We start from the raw sequence: 19,056 nt of genomic DNA on the forward strand, positions 1-19,056 counted from the left end.
GTCTCCATCCTGTTACCCCCACCCCCGCTCATGCCCCGTGTCTCCCTCGTGTTCCCCCTCCACCCCCCGCTCATGCCCTGTGTCTCCCCTGTTCACCCCCACCCCCGCTCATGCCCCGTGTCTCCCTTCTTCCCCCCCACTCCCCGCTCATGCCCCGTGTCTCCCTTCTTTCCACCCCCCGCTCATGCCCCGTGTCTCCCTTCTTTCCCCCCTCACCCCCGCTCATGCCCCGTGTCTCCCTTCTTCCCCCCCCACCCCCGCTCATGCCCCGTGTCTCCCTTCTTTCCCCCCAACCCCCGCTCCTTCCCCGTGTCTCCCTCCTGTCCCCCACCCCCTGCTCATGCCCCCCGTCTCCCTTCTTCTCCCCCACCCCCCGCTCATGCCCTGTGTCTCCCTTCTTTCCCCCTCCACCCCCCGCTCATGCCCCGTGTCTCCCTTCTTTCCCCCCCACCCCCCGCTCATGCCCCGTGTCTCCCTCCTGTTCCCCCTCCCCACGCTCATGCCCCGTGTCTCCCTTCTTCCCCCCACCCCCCGCTCATGCCCCGTGTCTCCCTTCTTCCCCCCACCCCCCGCTCATTCCCCATGTCTCCCTTCTTTCTCTCCCCACCCCCTGCTCATGCCCCGTGTCTCCCTTCTTCCCCCCACCCCCCGCTCATTCCCCATGTCTCCCTTCTTTCTCTCCCCACCCCCTGCTCATGCCCTGTGTCTCCCTTCTTTCCCCCCCGCTCATGCCCCGTGTCTCCCTTCTTTACCTTCCCCACCCCCCGCTCATGCCCCGTGTCTCCCTTCTTCCCCCCGCTCATGCCCCGTGTCTCCCTTCTTTCCCCCCCACCCCCCACTCATTCCCCGCGTCTCCCTCCTGTACCCCTCACCCCCCGCTCATGCCCTGTGTCTCTCTCCTGTCCCCCCACCCCACGTTCATACCCCGTGTCCCCCCTGTTCACCCCCACCTCCCGCTCATGCCCTGTGTCTCCCCTGTTCCCCCCCCACCCCCGCTCATGCCCTGTCTGTCCTGTTCCCCCCACCCCACGCTCATGCCCCGTGTCTCCCTCCTGTACCCCCCACCCCCCGCTCATGCCCCGTGTCTCCCTCGTGTTACCCCCACCCCACCCTCATGCTCCGTGTCTGCCCTGTTCCCCCCACCCCCGCTCATGCCCCATGTCTGCCCTGGTCCCCCCACCCCCCGCTCATGCCCCGTGTCTCCCTCGTGTTACCCCCAGCCCCCATTCATGCCCCGTGTCTCCCTCCTGTTCCCCCCACCCCCCGCTCATGCCCCGTGTCTCCCTCGTGTACCCCCCCACCCCCGCTCATTCCCCGTGTCTCTCTCCCTCGTGTACCCCTCCCACCCCCCGCTCATGCCCCGTGTCCTCCCCACCCCCCGCTCATGCCCCGTGTCTGCCCTGTTCCCCCCACCCTCCGCTCATGCCCGTGTCTCTGTCGTGTTACCTCCCACCCCCGCTCATGCCCCGTGTCTCCCTCGTGTTCCCCGCCACCCCCCGCTCATGCTCCGTGTCTGTCTCCCTCCTTTTCCCCCCACCCCCCGCTCATGGCCCGTGTCTCCCCTGTTCACCCCCACCCCCGCTCATGCTCCGTGTCTGTCTCCCTTCTTTCCCCCACCCCCCGCTTATCGCTAATGCCCCTTGTCACCCTTCTCCCCCCCACGCCCCGCTCATGCCCTGTGTCTCCCTTCTTTCCTCTCTCACCCCCCGCTCATGCCCCGTGTCTCCCTTCATCCCCCCACCCCCCGCTCATGCCCTGTGTCTCGCTTCTTTCCCCCCCACCCCCGCTCACCCCGTGTCTCCCTTCTTTCCCCCCCACCCCCCGCTCATGCCCCGTGTCTCCCTTCTTCCCTCGCTCATGCCCCGTGTCTCCCTTCTTCCCCCCACCCCCCGCTCATGCCCCGTGTCTCCCTTCTTTCCCCCAACCCCCGCTCCTTCCCCGTGTCTCCCTCCTGTCCCCCACCCCCTGCTCATGACCCGCGACTCCCTTCTTCTCCCCCACCCCCCGCTCATGCCCTGTGTCTCCCTTCTTTCCCCCTCCACCCCCGTGTCTCCCTTCTTTCCCCCCCACCCCCCGCTCATGCCCCACGTCTCCCTCCTGTACCCCCCACCCCCCGCTCATGCCCCACGTCTCCCTCCTGTACCCCCCACCCCCCGCTCATGCCCCATGTCTCCCTCCTGTACCCCCCAGCCTCCGCTCATGCCCGTGTCTCCCTCCTGCCCCCCCCACCCCCCGCTCATGCCCCGTGTCTCCCTCCTGCCCCCCCACCCCCCGCTCATGCCCCGTGTCTCCCTTCTTTCACTCGTCCCCATGCTCATGCCCCGTGTCTCCCTTCTTTCCCCCCCACCCCCCGCTCATGCCCCGTGTCTCCCTCCTGTACCCCCCAGGGAGTGACTTGGAAGTTACCAAAGAAATGTTACCAATAATTGATCCATGTTGTTTTGTTTCTGCAGGAATTCAGAAATCAGAAGATGTGGAAGAAGGAGTTCGGAAATCTATGACAATGGTTCAGATGGAGGAGTGGATCAGGAAGGACCCAGTTCGAGCAATCAAAAAGGGGTTACCATATTTTGAAGATAAGCTCTATTTGCCTAATGTGGAGTTGAGAGAGAGAGTGATAAGAGACTGTCATGAATCTAAATTGTCTGGACATCCGGGTTTCCGAAAAACACTTGAATTGGTGAGGAGAAGTTTCTGGTGGGAAAAGATGCGTAAGGATATCCTGAATTTTGTGAAGACTTGTGCTGTCTGTGCTCAGATGAAGAGTCAAACAGGAAAACCATTTGGGTTATTGGAGCCGTTGCCTATTCTACCTCGTCCCTGGCACACAATCTCCCTGGACTTTATTACAGATCTTCCTCGGGATAGGGGATTTACATCTATTTTAGTGGTTGTGGATCTTTTGTCTAAAGAGGCTCATTTTATTCCCCTGGAGGGAGAGGTTACCGCGGACAGTCTGGCTAAAATCTTTCTTCAAGTGATTGTTAGATTGCATGGGCTTCCCAATCCGATTATCTCTGATAGAGGTTCCCAATTTGTTTCAAAATTTTGGAGAGTTTTCTGTAGGAGATTGGGAGTGGAAGTAAGATTAACATCAGGTTATCATCCCAAGACAAATGGGCAGGTAGAAAGGGTTAATCAGGAACTGGAGAAATACTTGCGATGTTATTTACAGGCAGACGATGAATGGGTGAATTTAATTTGGCTTGCGGAATTTGCTTATAATAATTGTGCAAAAGAGTCTACTACAATGTCCCCATTTTTTCTTGGTAGGGGTTTCCACCCACGGTTTCTAAGTTTTGAAATCTCAGAGGAGTCAGAGAATCCTGGAGTTGATGTCCGCTTACAAACTATGAGAAACAATCTGGAAAGGGCAAAGAAGTTACTTTCAGATAGTAAGTTAAAATACAAGAAGTTTGCAGATCAAAAAAGAAGATTAGGTCCCGAGTACAAAGTGGGGGATTTGGTTTGGCTTTCCACTAGGCATTTAAGGATTAAAGGTAAAAATAAATTTGGTCCCCGGTTTGTGGGTCCGTTTGAGGTAGAAAGAGTGATTCATCCTGTAGCGGTGCGGTTAAGGCTTCCTAATTCTCTGAAGGTACATCCTACTTTTCACATCTGTCTTTTGAAACTAGTCATTCATGGAACCAGGGTAGTAACATCCCCTTCACCAGTGTTGTTAGAGGATTCATCTGAAGAGTATGTGGTGAAAAGGATTCTAGATTCTAGAAGACGTAGAGGAAGAATTCAATATTTAATTGATTGGGAGGGTTTCGGACCAGAAGAGCGTACCTTGGGAGGATGAATCAAATGTGCATGCCCCACAGTTAGTTGCAAAATTCCATAGGAAGTATCCTTCTTAGGTTAGCCCTGGGACAGGGCATTAAGAGGGGGGTACTGTCAGGTTTCAGGGGCTGTGGTTGTTGGTGAAGAAATATATGAGCGTGTTTAAAATGCTAAATGGTTTAGGCCTTAACCTAGAAGTACAGAGTGTGGAGTAATTCCCAAGCCAAGATGGTGATTCAAGCAACATTCCTGATTGGTCAGAAGGTCAGAAAAGGCATTGTTAGAACATTCTAAACTGCCTTTCATTGTCAGCAGCCCAGCAGGAAGGACCTAAGGACCTGGCCTATTTAGAGATTAATTATTGTGCTTTACTAGAAATGTAATCATCAGAACTTTGGAGTTTGGTTGGAGAGATATTAACTACAATTCTGAGATTATCCTATAAGAATACAGAAGCAAGCTAAGTGACTTAATTTTTTCTACAACGGTTTCTTTTCACAGAAAAACTTATTAACTCTTATTTTGTAGGTAAAAGCTATTATTCAATAGCTAATTGTAGAGGTGCTCATGTATTTTTGAGAGCGTTCACTTTTGGATTTATCTTTTCTTACATATCCGCATTGCGTGAAGTGTTAGAGCCGTTATTACGCGCCAGCGTTCGTTTTCCTTACATTTAGCGGGGTTTTGTTAACATCGCGTGAGCGCAATAGTTAGGTAAATATATTTTTGAGCGCGTTGTTTATAAGTGCTCTTTCGCGCTCGGTTAGTAGTTTTACGTTGTCTGCGCAAGTGACAGCGTGTTAGGAATCAATCGGAAAATCTTTGTTTTTCGAATACGTTACTAACATCCAACTTACGCGCGTGTACTTCAGTGAAGAGGAGATTCCTGCTGCAGTTAGAATCTAGTCTTTTATTTCAAGCCTGTGTGTTATCTTAAAGACTTTTTCTTTCATGGATACAGACGTACGCAGGCTCAAAGACTAGAAGGAAAAGACAATATTCTACCACGCATGCGCATTGTTGTTCCATACCGTTTCCATAGTCAGGCTATTTTGACGCAGGCGCGTTGCCAACAATAAACATCCTAAAACTGAAAACAGTGTTCTGCGGTGCATGCGCATCGAAATTTAAGACGTTTTTTGGGAAAGTCATTTGTTTCTACGTGCGCATATTCCTTTTGGCAAAAAACTAGTGCTTTTATATGCACTGAAGTGAGAGTTAGTTGTCAAGCACTTGCAAAGTATCAATCTGAACTTGGCATCTTTGGAATTGAACTGCACATAACTATAAACTTAGAAATTCTACTTCAGGAATATTAAAGCAGTCTTCCAGTGTGAAGTTTTGAAAACAGGAGAGACATTTTAGTGACATTCAGAAAACTACCACAGTAAAGAAATATAATCCTCTAGCTTTGAGAAGAGGATATCAGGTATGGTGATGAGTTTCTTTTTAACATCTGAGATATAATGCTGGAGGAAAGTGTTTGAAATAACAAAAGGTTAGTAAACAAAATGTTATTTATTTGTCTTCCCTAAATAGGTTGAGTGGCTTCCAGAAACAGAACGAGACCTGAAGTTTGTTATTTTCTCCCATTTTCCCCCTTTCCCTCGGGAATGCTAACACCTAAACTGTTTATAATCAGTAGAGAGCTCAGCATTCATAGGGGACTGTGGGGGTTCAGCAGCTTCCGTGGACGAAAAAGAATTGTTAGAGAAACGCCTGACACATATACATACTGTCTGCATGTTCATTATTTTGCCACTTAGGCTCGCAATAGCAACGCAGAAACGCAAGATGACAGAAGAGCTTGTGTATATGCTTGCAGATGCTACACGCTATTAACCATATGGATGGACAATGGACAGGAGTATTCAAGGGACCTGACCGACCACGACATGCCTTAAACCTATAGATAATTACGCCTAAGGCATAACCGGAGTGGAAGTAGGCCTTAGGAAAATCCAGCAAGCCAGAATCGTCTCACAGACATCCCAAGCCGCAAAATGCTGTGCAAGCAGAATAGCCCTGGCAGGGACCACAGCCGCCAAGGACATGATGTTGCAAGTGACATTCCTCACCCACCGCACCGCGGTGAGACCGGCTACAGGAGAGAATATTCCAAGCCAAAATACAAATTAATTCGAAGTAATTCGGCTTCACCGACGGTCTCCTCACACGTGACATGGCCGAACTGACACAATGCCAAGGCCTGGAAGCTGGGAAGGCACGGCTGTCCCATGACAGGGACCGAGCTTGCAACAAATTGTAACAATCCACCTACAGCATGCGCTGGGAATGGACGGCTCTCATGGTATTAGCAGAAGCACCCCACTGTTACACACTGTCACATAGTCACAACTTATCGATACACACTGTACGTAAGCAGGTGTCTTGCGGGCTGGGAACAACGGTAGTCCCAGGCTTGGGGGCCCATGGCCTGCCCAATGAGGACACTGGGGGCTGGCAGCAGGAATCCCCAGCCAATCATCAGGCTCTCTAATGTAACACTTTCCAGGTAGCAATTTTTAGGGATGATCCAAGTATACCACCTGACGCAGTGTCCACCATTAACAACATGCACTATATCTTCCTATATCTTCCTATACTGAACCTACCACTCAGGGAAACAATCCGGAGTGGCGATAGGTTTGGGGAAGGATTTTGGTAAGTGACGCTGATTGTGACATCACGAGTGTACAAAAGTGGCCTGCGAACCCAAAATCGTCGAGATGTGCCTGGACTGGATTTTGCTCCATGCCTGTGATCCCTGCTTGTTTGCTATAATAAAACAGCAGTAACCCTTTGCTCCTTGTGTGGACCTGGACTTCTTTGGGACATTGGAAGGAGTTCAGCCCTCCAAGATCTGGAGGTCCGCGGACCCAAGGTACGGCTCTGCCGACCCCTGAATTTACCCTAACAAGTATACTTAGATGTTCCCCATAGACCTATCATAAACCCCGTAGGTTTTCTTATTTTGCCACATAGTGTGACGTCAATGATGGCGGGTTTTTGTTATAAATACAATGTTTTTTTATGAAATGCATCGTGAGACATGGAGAGGGAAATAGACCCGGCACTCTGGAGTAGGTTATGTAAAGGGGCCTAGCAGATGTCGATTTCGAGCCAGTACAAATTGCATGCCATCAGGCTCCTCCATAGGTAGCAATATGACCATGTCAGACTCTCAAAGATGTTTCAAACTGCGAGCCCGGTTTGCTGCCACTCCTGTGGGGCCAGAACTGACTACTGGCACATGTGGTGTGGATGCCAACGAATAATGGTGTTCTGCGATGAAGTACTGGGCTGGATCAAAGAACTAGAGGGGATTCCCCGTACCAAAATGCCCTTCTTGATCTTGTTTGGGATGGTGGAAGTTGGGGGTGAACTGAGCAGGTTGACTGCGTTGGCAGTACCCCTGCTGCTCGCAGCACGGGCCTGCCTAGTGATGAAATGGAAATACGCTCAGACCCCTCGTAAAAGGGACTGGATCAACGTGGCCCTGAATATATGCATCATGGAATGAATAACTGCGGGGCTCCATCGGAGGGTAGTTCCGCATGAGAGAACCTGGGTGAATTTAGGAATAAATATTTGAAAACTGTACCATAGGGAATGCCATGCACAAAGATTGATTTAAAGAAGGACAGTAATTGGACGGACTCAGGGCAAAAGGGGTGAGCCTCCCCTCGACAGGCTATCTTGAGCCTCAAGGGACTATCTTGAGCCGGACTATATTCCATGTGGAAATAAAATGCCTGGGAGGCAGTCAAGGACAAATGTGCATTACATGATTGTGACATCTGCTATCTCATACCAACCATAGGTTCATTATTGTGGTTGCATTTAGAAAAAGAAGACACCATTTTTGGGAGGATGAGGGTGGGATCCGGGAGGTGGGGGGGGAAATTACATACTTAGTTAACGAGTAGAGATGGGAGTAGTGGGGGAAAAGGGTTGTTCACTGTTGTTTGATCTCCTTGCCAGTATGGTTTACTGTTTTTGATGTACAGAAACTTGCAATACAAAGACATTTTAAAAGAAAAGACGGCACTGTCAGACGAATGCATCGTAGATTTCTTTGACCCACGGAAGGACACTGAGATCCTCGCCAACGCGGGCCCGTTTGGCCTAGGGGCCATACTCACACAAACTAACCAAGACAGCACCCATGCACCGTTACGTATGCCAGCAGAGCCCTCTCCCCGACAGAACAGAGGTATTAACAGATTGAGCATGAAGCACTAGTTGTGCTATTGGGGAGTCGCCACTTCCATGTATATATCTCCAGAAAACCTGTCAAAGTGGTCACAGACCATAAACCCCTGCTGCCCATCATGATGGGTGGGTCAGACAATCCACCACCCAGAATTGAAAAGTGGTTGCTGGTGCTCCAAGAATACAGTGCAAACCTACTGTACTGGCCCAGACAGAACAACGCTGCAGACTATCTGTCCCAGCACCCGCAAGCGAGAAATGAAGCAGCCCATGACGAGGTAGCCGAGATAGAGGAGCATGTGCAACTGGTCACGGAAGGCTTGATTCCCAAGTCCATGGATGTCACAAAACTCAAGGCTGCATCGGGACATGACGCTTCTGAATCCTACGAGAAGCGATGGAATCAGGACAATGGAAAACAGCCCTCAAAAACCTAGGGACCAGAACCCAGGAAGCAAAAGTAACACTGGAACAATTGTGGAAGGTACGGAATGAGCTGACATTTGCAGACGATGGCCTTCTTCTGAGAAGGTCCCACATGGTGATTCTCACCGGATTGACTGAAAGAGCAATTGGCCTGGCACACCATGGCCACCAGGGAGCTGCAAAGACAAAGAGCCGCCTCAGACTCAAGGTCTGGTTCCCGGCTCTAGAATCAAAAGTGGATGTGTTAATCCATGCCTGTAGGTGGTGCAAAGCTGCATCTCCAAAAGAAAAGGAACCTACCATCCAATGTATGCCCAGGAGCAAAGAGCCGGGGGAGTGCATCCGCATGGATTTTGGCTCCACACAGAAGACCCCCATTTCCTGGTCATGATCAACCAATGGTTTCGCTACCCGGAGGTCGAGTTCATGCCATCCATTTGGCACCCAAGGGTGTGTGCTCCGACAATGGGTCACTGTTCCAAAGCTCTGGCCTCCAAGAATTTCTGGCAGAAAGAGGGATTACCCACAGGAAGAACACGCCCGTGTGGCCACGCATCAACGGAGAAGCAGGGCTCTTCATGCGCACCCTCAATAAAACATTTTGCATAGCGCATGGTCAGGGAGTCTGCGAGAGAAGGGCACTATTCCAGTTTTTGCTCGAATATAGAACCAATCCACACTGCTCCACAGGAGTTGCCCCTGCAGAAGCCCTGTTGCAGAGGTGCCTGCGTACATTCCTCCCCAAACTGGACAAGAGAATTCCAGGAACTATAGACAATGAGAATATACGCGCCCGGAGGAGAACTGCCATCCACTAAGAAAATACACGCTGAGGCCTGAAAGAGCATGACCTGGCTGTTGGGGGCACAGTGTTGGTGAGGACTCACCACCCGACAGGAAAAACTTCACTCACCCATGAGCCGTCACCCCTTAAGTTGGTCCGAGTAAAAGGTTTGCAGATAACAACCGCAGGTGACTGTGGGCCGTAACAAGAAACTCTAGCTTTTTCCATAGGCTATCGGGTCCACCGCGACTACAAGCTGACTGGTATGGACCGAGGGAGGACAGTGCAGCCTGTCTCCCAGAAATGAGCAACACCGAAGATGACTGTCCAGAAGAGCCACACCATGAGGGAGCAATGGACCAAACCCCCAGGAAAAATAGCCATCAGGAGGGAGTCCTCCCCAACACTGAGCCCGAAAGGCAATACCCCACCCATGAACTGAGAGGGCTCCCGATACGTCTATGGGACTATAACATGGACACTTTGAACTCGGACACGAGAAGAAGTAAAAGACCTAGGCGGGCTACCGTAGCCTCTGGGGAGCTGTGAGCTCCTTACCATATATTGACGTTTCTGATACCTGTGTTCTGTGTTGACAAGTTACTATGGAAAAGTTTATTGTTATAAAAATTGGGAGGAGTGTTGTATCACATGATTGCACGCCGTGACGTCACACGTCACGATGTGCTGGGTTAATAAAAAGGCCTGGCTTTGTGCTCTTTTCCATGGAGCGTGACCTGTCAAACTAACATCTGTGTACGCGTCCTACTTGCCGTGCTGCGCATGCCTGGCCCACTCCATACGCTCCATAACAATTCCTCACTGAATTTTTCCCCAGTAAGCAAATTGGACCCCACAGGCAACAGTCTCAACCTAAATGACGCAGCCAATGCCTATCCTTTGTGGATGGCCACCTTGCGTACATTAATGTTGTGAGCTGTGCTCCTGGCAATAAAGTATGACAGGCTCGGTTGCTGGGACCGTATTTTACAGACACAACAGGAAGGGAAGACTCTGTAAAATGCTCTAAAAGAAAAACAACATGTCCATCCCTGTTTGGAGGATGCAAATGCAAGTATGACAGATGCGGTTTGACCCGTCATGATTCACGCCTCCCCCAGTAGAGTAGTCATGTGTACATAAAGACATGTTTTCGAAAAGTCTCTGAGTGCTGGGCACGTTACAAAGGCAATTTACAAAGACTTATAACCACAAAATGAAATGAATGAAACCTGTAATAACTGGTACAAACGTTTTTGAGTGCTGGGCACATTATTAAAGACACTCTACAACAATATATAACAATGAGATGACTTGACGAAAGATCCTTAACACTTACTGAATTCCAAATCAAATGAAAGGCGTACTAAGCATATCTTCCGAACTAAAAGAAAATGATTACCTATGAAGGTCATAAATGAAAGAAGCTTATATATTCAGCATATGTCAAGCTCAGAAGTGAATGCAACTTTAATTACAAGTAACATTTATATATGTTGAATCTACATGGAAACCAGGCTTTGAACCCAAGAAATCAATCCTTATTGAACTTTAAAGTCAACAGAACTTCAGCAATACAAGTGAGCTAAATATACATTGGACTTCAGAGTGAATGAAACTTTGGAGGTGAATTTTAACAAGCGAGTAAACTGCAACTTACAATCAAGACATTCTTGTATAAAAACCAGCCATATCCAGAGGGCGCAAGTGTGGTGCAAACCTTTAAGAAAGCTGGAAAATATCCTTTTACATTCAAAGTGAATCTTGGGGAAGGGAACCATGAGGTTTAACCACTCACTCACTTGAGGACGAAGTATCAAGATATTTTGTGTCTGGAACGTTGTTTTGAAACTTGGGGAAGGGAACTCGAATGTTGGTTAACTCTATATTATTTTGAACTTAAGGCAATCCTGAGACTTTTATTGAAACTGCTTTATACTTGGGGAAGGGAGCTGAAAGAATGCTGCGAGCTGGACAGAGCTCCGAACTTTGTGTTGAACACAGTTTTGTTGGTTGCTTACATCCCTACACATTGTATAAGATTAATTTTGAGGGCAAGTGTAGGTTTTGGACACAGATTCCTAAATTGAACTTTTGGACTTAAGGTCCTCATTCCGAGGTTGGCGGTAAGGGGTTAGCGGAGCTGGTAAGGATGCCGGTGCCGTTAACTCCTTACCGCTGCATTACGAGGTCCTTTAGATGGTCCTGCTTAGGGCGGCTGGTTTTACCAGGCACCCTTAGTGGGAGCTGCTAAAGGACCAGGGAGCTAATAACGGGCCCATTGTTAGCTCCCTCCCCATTGCCATTGAGCCCTCTGGGGGCTCGAATGGGGATGGGTTCCCTGAATGGGGAAATACCGGGTCCTCCAAGGTTGGAATGGCCCGGTATATCCCCATTTAGGGAACCCGGACCCGCTATGCGGTATGGGGGTAGCCACAGCGCTAATAGCACCATGGCTACCTCCATACTCGTAATGACCCCCTTTGTCTTTCCTTAGTTTTGGTTTGGTAGGGAAATCCCACCAGAGTATAGGGCAAGATAAGTGTTTTTCCATCCTGATTTGTACGTTAATAAAGTTTTATTATTAATTCAGAATCTGTTGTCTGTGTCTTACCCTAAGATGCCCTCACAAATGGCATATATGGAAGGGACCGGCATGATAATGTATTGGGAAATGTGCTTGTTTACTTTTGATGACTTGCATCCATTGTACTTTTTTTCATAAGTTACCCAAAAAACCGATTGCAAACTGTCTGGACTTTTACCCAAATTTTCACAAAAAGTGTGCTGTGTAATGCACCATTTTAACTGATTATTCAAAACATTTTCCCATGTAAGGGGGAAGAATCCCAAACATAAATCTAAGATGGGAGCAAGCTACGACCATCAAATAATAAAGAAGGCAGTTCTAGAGGAGTTGTGTCAACATAAAAGGGCCTATACTAAAAACCTTGCCAATCCTTACTACTAATTTACAAATAGTGTGGGTTAAAGTTCATGAAAAAGAAAGAAGTGTTCACAAGATGATAAGTCAGTATGATTGGGCCGTTGGCCTCCCTACCCCAGATTTTCAACACGGGGCAAGGCGGGTCACTCGAGCAAAGCACACACTCTGGGACTACGGTACATGGATACAGTTCCATTTCCACAGCTCAGGACCTTCTGTGTCCAAGCTTCTTTACTCCTAGTAAGTCTCTGGACTCAAAGGGCCTGCTATACAAAAATAATAAGGAAATGTTTCTTTCTCTCCGTCTGTATTCAAGTAGGGTGTTTACCCTGGATACCCCTCTGCCGGGCTCAGATCCTTATTAACTCTACCCCTCTTCCGGGCCCAGATCCTTATTAACTCAAAAGTTCCATGTTGGATCCCCCTCTGCTAGGCTCAGATCCTGTTCACACCAATGTCTGAGAGTTCTTTCATGGGTTACACAGGGTTCACCCCGGATCCCCCTCAGCCGGGCTCAGATGCCTTTCTCTTGGTCAAATAATCTTCCTCAGCCGGGCTCAGGCCAATTGCGATGTACTTTAAACTTTCGAATGTGCACAGGATGTAGCAAGACCTGTTGCATGACCAGTTCAATCTCAGTATTCCTTTTTCTCACACTCCACATCAGTTGGATGCCTAACAGAGTCCTTCGAATGAGTACCCCCATGGCGCCGGACCACTCTGTGCATGGTATCTTGGTTGCCTCCCAAAGTTCAATCACAAAGTTCAAATACTTCATTGGTTCCAATTTGACTTGTGTCGCTCATCGTCAACGCCTCACACACCGTTCTCTTTGTACAATGTTGCTGCTTGCAATCTTGGTTCAAAACACACGCCGGTTTGGTATCAGACTCTCCGACTCACCGGCTGTGTTGTCTTTTCGAACGCCGCTTTCTTGTAGGAGCCGAGGACAGTACCACGGCGGCAATTGCTCCTCCCTGTCTTGGTAATCAACGCAGGAGAGTCCCGAGTACCTCCGACACACTGTGCAGGTTTGGCCAGCCTTAGTTCCTGGTATTCGATTTCTTACTTTCCAAGGCACACGAAAATAATGGTCTTTAGCGGTCACGGTTACTTCCCTCCTTGCGACTCTCTCTGGTCTCGCCGTCTTTTCCGTTGTGTAAAACTGCCATCTTGGAACTGCTGTTTCCTCGTGTGCTTTGCCTCGCTTAGTGTGCGCTTTCATGCTCTGCCGTTTATCCGTGTGGGGAAGTAGATAATGGAAGTCAGGTGTGTGTAATAATCCGTAATTGCCTGACCTATCCATGGTGTTGGGACATGTCAGGTATACAGCTCTGCTGTTAGTACATTGTCGCCCATGGTGAATTGTCTGTGAAAAAGTGTTTGTGTTGGGGAAAAGGGGGGTGGGCATTTGAGTTCCCAGGTATTCTGCCTGGTAGGATGGTGAAAAGGGGTTATTGGTAATACAGCGTCTCACCCTCCGTTGTCCCACTTCCACTCTCCGAGGACCCCTCATCCGGGTGATCCTCCTGCACTGGTCCACCCCCAGGAACTGGATCCAAAAGCGATTCCCTGTCCTGGCCACCTTGATGACAGATGCCCGGGATTGGCGGGTGAGACACCTTCACGTTTCTCACAGGCGGTACACTGATACGCCGATCCTGTGACCCCCGGTGGCAACTGTGGGAGCCTGGGAGCGGGTCGGCATGCAATGCGGGCTGGGAGGGAGTATGTTATCACAGCACTCAGTCTGTGCAGGAACTAAATAATGTTTAATTGGTGCTTAGCAGTGCGCTCAGGACATCCCTGTGCACAGACGCTCTGCGTTCCATGAGGTCGGAGACACAGAGATCTACAGTCTCTCACAGTGTGCAATCAAGTGAACCCAGCATGGCTCATCCAAATCATATGCCCATCCAAGCACCCTTGCACCTGTGAAGCTCCCAGCCACACTACTGTGGTTTGAGTTCTAGCATTGCTGCCAGTCTGAGTTAGCTGGTGACTGGTTCTAATGAAGTTCGTCCTCCTGCATATCTGTAAGCCATAACTGAGTGGAAGCTCTTGTTGCTGGCTGCCCAAGTAATTGAATAGGTCTGCAATCAACATTGAGATTTGGACTGTGACCCATTTCGCTTAATTCCACCGTGGAATTCTGGCCAGTCGCTGCTCTTATAAACCCACATTTTTAGGCCAAAATTGCTGTCTGAGTCATTTTACTTGGGCATAGAGGGCTAGAAATTTGCTGAGAAAGGGCCAACAACACTGCAATTTAGAGCACCACCCTGCCGTCGTGACAATGGGTAAGGCGATCTCCAAAACCAAAGGGGACAATATCCATGCTGGGCATGCCGGATAAAGAGAAACCAGCCCGTGAGCTCTGCACAAGGTTCACTCTCCTTCACGAGGTCTTGCCTCAGCCTGCCCATCATTTACAAAGGAGGATATGTTGGACATGCTCGCCTCTTTGAAGCAAGACCTCACTAAAGAGATTAAGGTCACAAATGATACGCTGGTCAAAACAGTTGCCGATCTCAACTCGCACTTATTGGGGCTGGAGTCATTGGTGAATGAGGTGAACACACTATGGGAACAGGCGCACAACCACGCGGAGCTGTCAAATAGGGTGGTGGGCATAGAGGAGCAGCTGATCCTGATTGGTCAAAACAGGATCGGAAGACTAGTTTGAGGGGAAATAATGTCCCAGCAAATATTAGAACAAAGTCTGACTGGGTACGTCTAAAACATCTTCAGGTCCTTGCTGAGCCTTCCGGAGACAGCAGTGTTGGAGCTCAACAGGACACATTGTGTCTACTCTTCTGCACAACAAAGGCGTAACCTGGTCCTGGATGTGCTCTCAAGGATTCATTATTTTCAGCTCAAGGAGGACATTATGAGGGCTGCCTGAGAGAAAGAGCCGGTAGAATTTGGGGGGACAAAGATCTTGTTCCAAGATCTTTCCCCAGTGACTCTCGCAAGTAGGAGGAAGCTGGATTTGGCCACAGTGGGGCTGCAATCCCATAACATTAAATATTGATGGGGCTTCCCCTGCAAACCCCTATTTGAATTTCAGAATTAGAAATATGCAATCTCATCGGAGGAAGGAAGCGGCAGATCTGATGGACACTACCCCGACTCCGGAACAGGAGGAAGCTGAGAAAGGGACCAGAAATTATTTAGATCTATGAAGCAGCTCCAGGAGGCCCCGAAGGAGGAGGAATTCAGAAAAAGTATTGCCTGTTGCTGAGTTGGGGACTCCTAAAGGATCCCTGACCTGAGCTTTGTAGGTCATAGCCCTTAGGTTGCACTTACTTTTGATTCTCTGGTCATCCTCTGCTACTACTGCATACACTCCAGCCACAGTTCCAGCTCCTTCCAACTGCCTGCACCTGATGGGGCCTTTTATGCCACCCAGATTCCTTCAGGTGTGGGCTATTAGGCTTAATTGCATGACTACTACTACAACATAACTATTCAGCCCTCCTCCTCGTCCCAGTAATTATGGGAGAATGGGACTTCTTGGTTTTAAGGGTACATTTATTTCCCTTAGAGCCATTTAAGGATGAACAATTAGAATGTGTCGCTATAGAGGAAGAGTTTCTTAAGGCAATATTTCTAAATTCCTTTCCATTATACCGTTGGAGGTGTAATGGTGGTGCTGAAATGAAGATAAGGTACCAACAACTGAATGCAGTAGGGGGCAACCCCCCCCACTTAAAGCTAGGCAGAGACATTTGTATGCAATGATTTAGTATTGTAAATATGTGAAAATAGTATTCATTAGAGGTAAAAGATATTAGTATTCTAAAGGGTGTCATGTTTATAAAGTCGAAAAGGCATGTATCATGGTTTAATAAGTAGGCAAGTTACAGAATGCATATTATAAAAAATTGAGTAGGAAAATTACAACTTTTTTTTAAATATAAACAGACAGAAAAGAACTCTGCCATTCATATAACTGACAATGCCTTTAACTGATAATGCTGCTAAATGGGTGACAAAGATGCATAAATTAAGATATTTTGCAGAGCGTGTTAGCATGAGTCCGTCCTCAAGTTGAAACATTCAAGGCCACTGTGCCTTCAGAAACCAGATATATGCACTGAAACCAGACAAGTTAATTGGGCTGTGTCTGAAAACTTAGCTAAGGGAAACAGCTGCATGACCATATTTGGGCAGCGCCGCCGGAAAAAAAGCCTAGGATGTCTGCCAGAATGTATTTCATTTTGAAGGTTTAAACAAGATAAGAAATAATTGCCCTGTGCGCGAATGCTCAACAAAGAGTTTGCCTGGACATGTTTAGAAAAGGTGGGGGTTTGAATCTGCTTTCTCTGACAAGATATAAAAGGGAGCTCCATTTTTAGCTGAGAGAGGGGTTTGTGTACTGGACAACAATGCTGTTTGTGGTCTTTGTCAGCATGGCATGAAATAGAACCTGATGAACCTGACTCTGTCTCCTTGCCTGCTGTCTGATTACCTTTGTTGAAATGCTAGAGCACTCCGGAGAGTGCCAGAGAGGCTCCGGAGAGCTTCAGAGAGGGTCCCAGAGAGCAACAAAGGGCCCCGGAATGTCCAGGAGAACCTGACAGAATGGAAGAGGTGAAAAGGAGCACGATCGAGGTCTTAGCACCTCGTCTTCACATGGCGAGCCAAACCAGGACGGATAGGATGATGGACAGACTGATCAGATTACTGAACAAGAGTATGTCTCTTCAAGCCGAAAAAGAACCTGGACAATCAAGACTAAGAGACTAAGGTGAGCCATACTGTTCTGCCCAAGATAAGAGTGGAGTAAAGGGGATAGAAAATAAGATAGGGATGGGGCAAATTGCATCTGCCCTAGCCGATAGAAAAGAAGGGACAGGGACACGTGGAGGCAGAACAGTATGGCACAAAGGGGAATATATATATACATTTGTGGTAACCTTTCAGGGAAAAATAACAATGGTAGTCCAGTTTTGGGGGGAAAAAAACAAGAAATTAACAACATTTTTAAAAAAAATCACAAGAGTCATGGGGGACCCCAGCAAAAGGTAACTGAGGGAGGAGGGATATGAACAAAAAATAACATCACAATAAGAGTATAATGTGTATATATAAGGGAGAAAATACTGACTCACTGTACCCGAGCAATAGAGAGAGATACCAGGAGGATACCTGAGAAGAGAGAGATACCAGGAAGATACCTGAGGAAGAGGAGATACCGGAGAAGACGCCCCGAGAGAGAGAGGATATGCCCATTTGCCTAGCGTTTAAAGGCGGCTGGATGGAGTTTGCACCCAGAGCCCATTTAAATGGGGTGATTAGGAGACTAAGAGAATTTAAAGATTCCTTGAAAGGGGTGAACTCGCGTTTTATAAAGAAACGCGCATATTTAGGGGCAGATATCCATGCAGCCGGCCGGAGTCTTGTCTGATTTTTGTCACATGTCATGTTATGTTGTGTGTATAATTGTTATATGTTATGGCTGTTCATTTGTTTCATTTTATGGCATAACTGTCTGTGTGCACTGTAAACAATGGAAATAGTATAGAAAATTGGCTTTTAGCCAAGGTTTTGAAAATGCCAAAAAATAACAAAAATATAGATGATCAGATGATATGACTTAAGGCACACAAATTCGTGGTGATTTCATCCGAAAAAGGTCAAACAGTTCTGAGATAAGTGTAAAAATCTTTTTGCACTTGTAGCCATCACAAAATTTCAAACTGGCAACTATGGAGTTAAAATGTATTAGACAAAATAACGAATGGATTGCGCTAAGTATGGTAGAGTTTTGCATTTAAATGACAAAGTTATAGTGATTTAAATAGGGCTGTTAGCACTGAAACTGCGCAGAGTTGAAAGACAGAATGAGAGATTGGAACCTTTAGAAACCTTGTGCGAATAGAGAATCACGTTGGATTTACAGAGATTGATGGGAATGGAACGGTGGAAATGTGAAGGAATGATTTAATGAGTTTCAGATAAGAAGTGCGGTATTGTGGAATTCCAGTCTGTTTGTGTGTTTGAAACTAAGAGGATCTTTAGCAAATTAATTTTAAAGTGTAGACACGTTTGTTTTGTAGATTGAAAAAAAAAAGGGCACAGTGAAAAAACATGTGAGCTTTAAAACAGTGTTGCTATGTGCAAATTGAAGTGGGCAGACTTCCTGGCACACAAATAGAAATTATGTTTTAATTTGCTTAAAAGCAAGGCGAGAGCTCAAACGAAAGGGCTTTGGCCAGGAATGCAGTGTTGGCCTTGACGATAACATTGCCAAGTTCAGGAAATTGGCCCATGTTGAAAGAATGCAGGATGCGCATCATGAGCCACATTTACAGAAGGCTTTAATTATCAAAAGCATGTACCAAATGCAGATTGTAGATACGAGGCGTTTGTCTAGCATTGTCGCGCATTTTTGAAACACTTGTCAGAGAAGAGAGTTGATGTGGCCTGTGTTTGCGTGGCCCACTTCTGGTGGACGCAGGGCTCTGATCTGGTTGGGTCATTATGTTCTACATTTATGTTTTATTATGACTCGTGCTCATCATTTTGTAGCAGGGCGGTGTAAAAAGACACATTAAAAGGAGCAAAGATATCATGTCATGTTACTTGGCAGTCATATAGCGCCTAACATATTCAGTGGTATTGCTTTAAAGCACTGATAGGTTGAATACCCTCGAGAACCATAGATTAAGTAAGTCAAGAGAGACAACCCTGCATGATGCATGGGCGTATCAGCTATGTGTACAGCTGGTGTAATTGTTAAGCTATTTTAGTGATCTGGAAAATACTCAAGTGAGTGTGGTTTATACGTTGCATTTATTATAAAGTGCATTACATGCAAAATGAATATGGTGCAGAGGACGAGTCAGTGAGTGTACATGTAGGCAAACACAGGATACACAGAGGCACTTGG

This window comes from Ambystoma mexicanum, chromosome 2q (assembly GCF_040938575.1).
Source record: "Ambystoma mexicanum isolate Mex_15411 chromosome 2q, UKY_AmexF1_1, whole genome shotgun sequence".
Lineage (NCBI taxonomy): Eukaryota > Metazoa > Chordata > Amphibia > Caudata > Ambystomatidae > Ambystoma > Ambystoma mexicanum.